Raw genomic sequence first — 7389 nt, forward strand, 5'->3', positions numbered from 1 at the left:
CTTTACTGTTTCTGTGCAGTGTTGACTCGGCTTTAGGTCGTTTGACACAACGACACCAAGATCTTTTTCTTTATCAGCACTTGACAGTGGCATGTTATTCATTACATATCTCGCCTGAACATTGTTGCTTCCGATATGTAGAATTTTACACTTTTCTATATTGAATCTCATCTGCCATTTTTCTGCCCAGCTTGTTAGTTTATTGAGGTCACACTGCAGTTCCTGCCATTGTGACACAGACGTAACTCTACTTGTTATTTTGGTGTCGTCTGCAAATTTACTTATTTTGCAGTTTATCCCTTCATCAATATCATTTATGTACATTATGAAGAGTACTGGTCCTAATACAGAGCCTTGAGGAACGCCGCTATTTACCTTATGCCACTCTGACTCTTTTCCATTTATTACAACACGCTGTTTTCTGTCAGAGAGCCAGTCTCTCAGCCATTTCAGGGTGTTTCCGGCAATGCCGTGAGCTTTTACTTTACTGATGAGTCTCTTATGAGGAACAGTGTCGAAAGCTTTCTGGAAATCACGACGACGAGGAGGATAAGGAGTACAGAGAGGAGGAGGAGGAGGTTTTAAGACACCTTTCCTCCAGTTTCCGATAAATCATTTGGCTCTATTTTACGGACTGGCACCTCAAAAAAATATTATTATTATCATCATTATTATTATTATTATTAGTAGTAGTAGTAGTAGTAGTAGTAGTAGTAGTAGTGACGTAATACCAAGCGTAGTATTATAGTATGATTATTGCCACCATTATTAACATTACTACTGACATAATACATTATTACCATACTCGCTGACAGGCATTACATTTCCATGAAGGTCACTCGCGCAAGAATATTTTTTCTTACATATGTTGAAGGCAATATTACAGTAATTGGTCTGGCAACAAGAAACTATTACCAGTGATACCAATTATTGATATCAGTACCACCTGCATGAATGATTACCAGTTGCTGTATTAATAGCAGCACTTGTAGTAGTAGTAGTAGTAGTAATAGCAGTAGCACCAGCAGCAGCAGCAACACTATTAAAGAAAGGCCTGTTGGTCTAGGGGTATGATTCTCGCTTAGGGTGCGAGAGGTCCCGGGTTCAAATCCCGGACAGGCCCAAGAGAAAGTAATATTTTTTTTAACTATAAACACACACCGCCACGTGTAGACCTTCTATCTTTTTGCAGCTCCCTTATTTTCTGCTTCCCTTATTTTTTGATGTCCATATGTGTTTATCAGTAGGAGGCGGAGGAAGAGGAGCAGCAAGCCCATGAGAGAGAAGTAACATTTTTTTTAACTACAGAGACCGCCACGTGTAGACCTGCTGGCTTCATGCAGCTTCCCTTATTTTCTGATGCCCGTATGTGATTATCAGTAGTAGTAGTAGTAGTAGTAGTAGTAGTAGTAGTAGTAGTAGTAGTAGTAGGAGGAGGAGGAGGAGGAGGAGCCCAGAATGGTTCACCAAGCCAGGCCCAAACGCTGTCCCTTCGTCGTTACAATCCATAACACCGCCGCTACTGGCCGGACGCTAACACTCGGCCCTCTCCCCTGCCCTACGTCGCTGTTCCCTCCTCCTGCCCCTCCCTTTGGCCGTGTTGTCGGCGCTGTTATACACTAATGCGGGTTTTACTGCTATTGCCGGCTCGAATACTGGTGGTGGTGGTGCTGCTCCTGCCCCCTCTCTTCCCCGCAGGTTCTCTTTTAATTCCCACAAGTGACAGGCCGCAGCCCACACCCCATCTTGTTAGGGAGGAAAACATGTGCCGACGAGGACTGAGTGGGGAAGTGAAGGCCACTGACTGCAGACGTATGGAGAAAAGTGTTGAAATTATGCGATGATCAAAGTCAATATTACACACACACACACACACACACACACACACACACTAGAATATACGTGGAAAAAGAAACTGGAAATTACATCTTGATTGAAGGGACCAAAACCAACACCAACACACACACACACACACACACACACATTGGCAGCAAGCGAGTGAGCAAGCGAGCGAGCGAGGCGACAAGCAAAACACAATCACACGGCGCCATTTATTTTATCATTCAATTTCTCGCTGCCTGCCTCGGCCCCGCATTGTGCCGCGCGTTTATAAAATGACAGAGTGACATCAGTGCGTATTGTGGCGGGCAAATGAATGAACCAAATGATGTATTGTTTTCAGGCGACGGGACAAAACGCAGCTATCGCCCTACCTGCATTGGAACGGCACCGGCGGAGCACAAAGGTTCAATGGTGATATTCCAATGTGCTGAAAAGCGGAGTGGAGGCTGTAAAGGCGAGGGACGGCTGCCGGATGGTTGGAGTGATGTGGGGGGAGCTAGAGAGGGAAGCGTAACGGAAGGCGCAAGGAAAAGTAAAGGGGGGATTGAAGGGGAGAGTTGCTATTGTGGTTGCGATGAGGGGAATGAAGGGAGGGCGAGGAGGAGGGAAGGGTAATGAGTACGGTAGGAAAGGGAAGTGTTAGAGGGAAAGGTAAAGGGGAAAGGGATGGAAAAGGGAAAACGGGAGTCCATGGAGAGTGTTTTAGGGGTGATAGCCGAGATGGAATGGGAGGGGAAGGTTAGCTGACGAGGAGGAGGAGGAGGAAGTGGTGGGAAGTGAAAACACGGAAAGGGGAAAAGGAAAACGTACACTAGAATAGGAAAAAAATAGGATAATAAATAAATAGAAGTAGAACGAAAGAGAGAAAAAAGAGAGAACGGAGGAGGCAAACAGGCAGACAGAGAGAGAGAGAGAGAGAGAGAGAGAGAGAGAGAGAGAGAGAGAGAGAGAGAGAGAGAGAGGCATCAGTAGTGGCGGTGGTGGTAGCAAGGGATCCAGTGCCACTAACAGGATAGCGGATCCTAAATATAAACGCCACGTTGATCCCTTTCATTGGCTCTTTGTGTTCAAACCTGGTGTTACTATCGCCCACGGACCCTCCATGGCTATTATCCAACTATGTTCATTATCTCTCTCTCTCTCTCTCTCTCTCTCTCTCTCTCTCTCTCTCTCTCTCTCTCTCTCTCTCTGGCAGCCGGCGTATCCTTCCCCCCTCCCTCCCTCCCTCCCTCGCTCCATGTTTGCACTAGTTTCACTTTAAGTTTCTCACCGCCGAGTGTGTACCAGGAACGTGTCTATTAAGGCGACCGCTTAGGAATTGCACTCCTGTTTGCCTTTATCTAATATGCAATTTAATCTCCAGCAGCCGGGTAGTCTTCAACGGTATCTCAGACGAAGGAGTTTTCTTTATATCCTCCTCCATTTTCTTCATGGTTATACTTTTTTTCTCTCCCCCTCTCGCTGTCTGGATTACGCAGCGCCATACTGAGATCAAACGATGCTTTAATTGATGGTTTACAATGCGAATTACAAATATGTGGAGTGAGCGAGAAGACGAGAGTGAGACGGGTACAGAGAGAGAGAGAGAGAGAGAGAGAGAGAGAGAGAGAGAGAGAGAGAGAGAGAGAGAGAGAGAGAGAGAGAGAGAGAAAACAGAAAAGAGGAAGTGAATATATGTTAGCTGGGACGCGCACACACACACACACACACACACACACACACACACACACACACACACACACACACACACACACACACACACACACACACACACACACACACACACACACACACACACACTGCAACCTTCCACTCAGTGAACGCACACTTTACACGATAGAAAAGTTTCAGCAATATAAACATTCTGAAGAAAGGAAACAATTTTAGCTTCACACACACACACACACACACACACACACACACACACACACACACACACACTTGTGCGAGAGAGAGAAAGAAAAAAATAAATAAATAAACATCAAAATATTCCTTGCAAATTTCACGGTTGGCTGAATTAGAAAAAAAAAAGGAAGGAAAAGAGGGAAAAACATAAGTATAAGAGACAGATGCCGATTCGCACATTCCTCAGAGGTTTCATATACTGAGGGAAAACTGACAGGGTGAATCAGTCATCAGTCACAGCATGCGCACAACAACTCCATGAGAGGAAAACGCTTCTCATGACGATAATTCCACACGTAGGTCACGGCGGCCGAGCACGACTGGCTTTTAAGGGAGACAATACCAGGAAGGAGGCGCGAAGAAGCTGACCGTGCAATTTTTCAAGGTGTTGCTGCTGCGCGTGACATTGACGGGACACCTGAGCCGCCTGGCCATCACCGCCACGCCCTCATACGTGGCCTTGGGCAGGGGAAGCAGCAGGAATACCAGGAAGAAGAGGAGGAAATGAGGAGGATGAAAATCGAGGGCAGATCATGAAAGAAAAAAAAGAGAACGAAACTGCATGCGGACGAGGCTTTGAGAAGTGTAACACCTGCAAGCTTCCAGACTGAGACACAGGTGGGAAAAAATGCGTCGGCTGGTCCTCGCTATGCATGTCTGGTTGAGGGGACGAGAAGCGACCTTGGTACACTCACGTTCAGCAGCAGCACCACCATGAGCAGCGCCACCAGCAGCAGCAGCACCACCAGCAGCAGAACGGAAACACCACACTACTTCCTGAAACTAGAGACAAAAGGAAAATTATAACCCGTGTATATTGTGTAATATGATACATTAAATTTACCTCATACGTGAAATTACAAAATAATTTTTCCCGAGAGAAGAGAAACGTTATTCATGTAATATTTCAGAGACAAAAAAGGGTCTTGGTTTACCAAAAAGACAGTAACAGTAAAAATATTCTTAGTATAAGTGCAATAATATATATATATATATATATATATATATATATATATATATATATATATATATATATATATATATATATATATATATATATATATATATATATACGAGGTGTGTCATTAAAGTTCCAGGACTGGTGCCACACAAGTTTTATTTCACATCCAGGCTACAAACTATAGGTTATCTCCTTCGAAGTAATCCCCCTGGCACCGCATGCACTTGTCCATCCTTCTCTGCCAGGCTTGCATGCACTGCTGGAAGGATTCTTGCGGGATGCTCCTCAGCTCCGTCGTCACGGCCTTTTTGATGTCGTCCGCATCATCAAAACGGGTCCCCTTCATGACCTCCTTGAGCTTGGGGAAGAGGAAGAAGTCGCACGGAGCGAGGTCAGGTGAGTAGGGCGGTTGCTCCAGCACGGCGATGTTCTTCTTGGCCAAGAACTCTCTGATGCTCAGGGCATTGTGAGCAGGCGCATTGTCGTGGTGAAGCAGCCACGAGTTGCCCTGCCACAACTCCCGCCTCTTCTCGCGCACTGCACGAAGCAGACGCCGCAGTACTTCTTTGTACACATGTTGGTTGACTGTCTGGCCCTGTGGCAAGAACTCGCAGTGGACGATGCCCCTCACATCGAAGAAAGCGATCAACATGACCTTGAAGCTGGACCTGGACTGCCTTGCTTTCTTCGGCCGTGGCGACGCCGGACTCTTCCATTGAAGGCTCTGGCGTTTGGTCTCCGGGTCGTACTCAAATACCCAGGACTCATCGCCGGTGATGACTCTCCTGAGCAAGTCTGGTTCAGTTTCCAGACGCTCGAGGATGTCCTGACACACCTGCATGCGTCGTCCCTTCTGGTCATCGTTCAGGAGTCTCGGCACCATCTTCGCACAGACTTTCCGCATGCCCAGATCTTCAGTGATAATCTTCCACACGCTGTTGTGGTTCATGCCAAGCTCATCTGCGATCTTTCGAACAGTCAACCGACGATCGTCACGCACCATCTGCTTGACACGCTCAACATTGGCCTCATTCCTGCTCGTTGAGGGTCTTCCACTCCTGGGGTCATCTTCCACGTCCTCCCGGCCCTCTTTGAACCTCTTGCACCACTCAAAAACACGTGAGCGTGACATTGTCTCATCCCCGTACACTTTTTGCAGCATACCCAGTGCTTCTGACGGCGTTTTCCCCAACTGCACCAAAAACTTCAAGTTTGTTCGCTGTTCAGCGCTCATTGTTAAACGACCTGCAACAGAGGACATGATTTTAAAAGCACGTAAGAAAAAGATTAGTGACTGTAGAGGGTTGGGAGCGCAGTTGTATACTCCAGAAGGATTACTTTGAAGGGGAAATATGGTGGTTTGTGGCTTGGGTTTGAAATTCATCTTTTAGGACACCAGTCCTGGAACTTTAATGACACACCTCGTATATATATATATATATATATATATATATATATATATATATATATATATATATATATATATATATATATATATATATATATATATATATATATATATATATATATATATATATATATATATATACAGAGAGAGAGAGAGAGAGAGAGAGAGAGAGAGAGAGAGAGAGAGAGAGAGAGAGAGAGAGAGAGAGAGAGAGAGAGAGAGAGAGAGAGAGAGAGAGAGAGAGAGAGAGACGCACACAAATATGCCGAGGTTGCATATAACAGATTGTATGACAAATATAATTAAGTCCTTCACTTTGTGCAACACGCTCACGTTTTCTTTTGCCCCTCTCCTTCCCTCGACAAAAAAAAAAAAAAAAAAAATGGCACTATGAGGCAATAAATTCGCCGGTAAACTGGGCGTGCTCGCTCGAGCAGCGACTCATGACTGGAGGAGCTCCCGCCAGAGGGTCGAGGCGGCTGGTGACGAACGGCTGCCCGACAACGCGCCTCACGACGCTCGCCAAGCCTGTGAGGGACGCTGACAGCTCCTGATTCACTCTGAGAAATTCTGACACGCTTATCGAGAACATCTGGCCTGTAGCACAGCCCTTCCTCCTTCCCTCCCCACCATTCCTCGCCTCCTCCCTTCCTCCTCTTGCTCTTCCTCGCTCAACCGCTACAACGCTCAATATCCAACTGTACCTACGTGGCAGATTGCTGTACATCTCCCAGCAAGTACAGTACCTGCCGCTGTCTGCCGCTGACCGTACCTCACATCTTCTACCTGAAGACCCTCATAGTTTACCCTACCATCCAAACAATAATAACACAAATGAATACGGTGGAGAAATACAAAAGCGATAATTAAGACCCTAACAACTTATACATCCTTTCCTTTAATTTCAACGGGTATACTTAGCAATAGTAAAGTAAGAGCAACTCGCAAATAAAACAAAACAGGAAAGGTCAATTAAGTACAGCGTTAGGTAAGAGAGGCGTGTGATGAAAGGGAAAACCGTGTTATTCACTGGAAATAACAAGGTACACACACACACACACACACGCACACACACACACACAAATAAATAGAGAAATATAGATAACATGAAAAAAAAAAAAAAAAAAGAGGACGAAAAGGCCAATTGGAAGAGAATGACTCCCTTGTTTCCTTTATTGCTTCCCACTTTTGTTATTGTTGTCAGGGACGTATTTAGCGCGCGGGAAAGGGAACAATGCACACCGGTCCTTCCCTCCATCCCACCCTCTTCCGC

At 45.7% G+C, this 7389-nt stretch overlaps 1 long non-coding RNA gene and 1 other non-coding gene across 2 annotated transcripts in view; one reads left to right on the top strand and one right to left on the bottom strand.

Moving 5' to 3' along the window:
- Positions 1-1051: 1051 nt before the first annotated feature.
- Trnap-agg (transfer RNA proline (anticodon AGG)) lies at positions 1052-1123 on the top strand. Its single transcript has one exon. It is a non-coding gene; the product is annotated as a tRNA-Pro (tRNA).
- A 2740-nt stretch (positions 1124-3863) lies between these two features.
- The window catches only part of LOC135101110 (uncharacterized), a 17174-nt gene continuing 13648 nt past the window's right edge, over positions 3864-7389 (bottom strand). Inside the window, exon 2 of the long non-coding RNA XR_010269031.1 lies at positions 3864-4530. This is a non-coding gene — a long non-coding RNA (uncharacterized LOC135101110). The remainder of the gene's footprint in view (positions 4531-7389) is intronic.

This window comes from Scylla paramamosain, chromosome 6, assembly GCF_035594125.1.
Source record: "Scylla paramamosain isolate STU-SP2022 chromosome 6, ASM3559412v1, whole genome shotgun sequence".
NCBI lineage: Eukaryota > Metazoa > Arthropoda > Malacostraca > Decapoda > Portunidae > Scylla > Scylla paramamosain.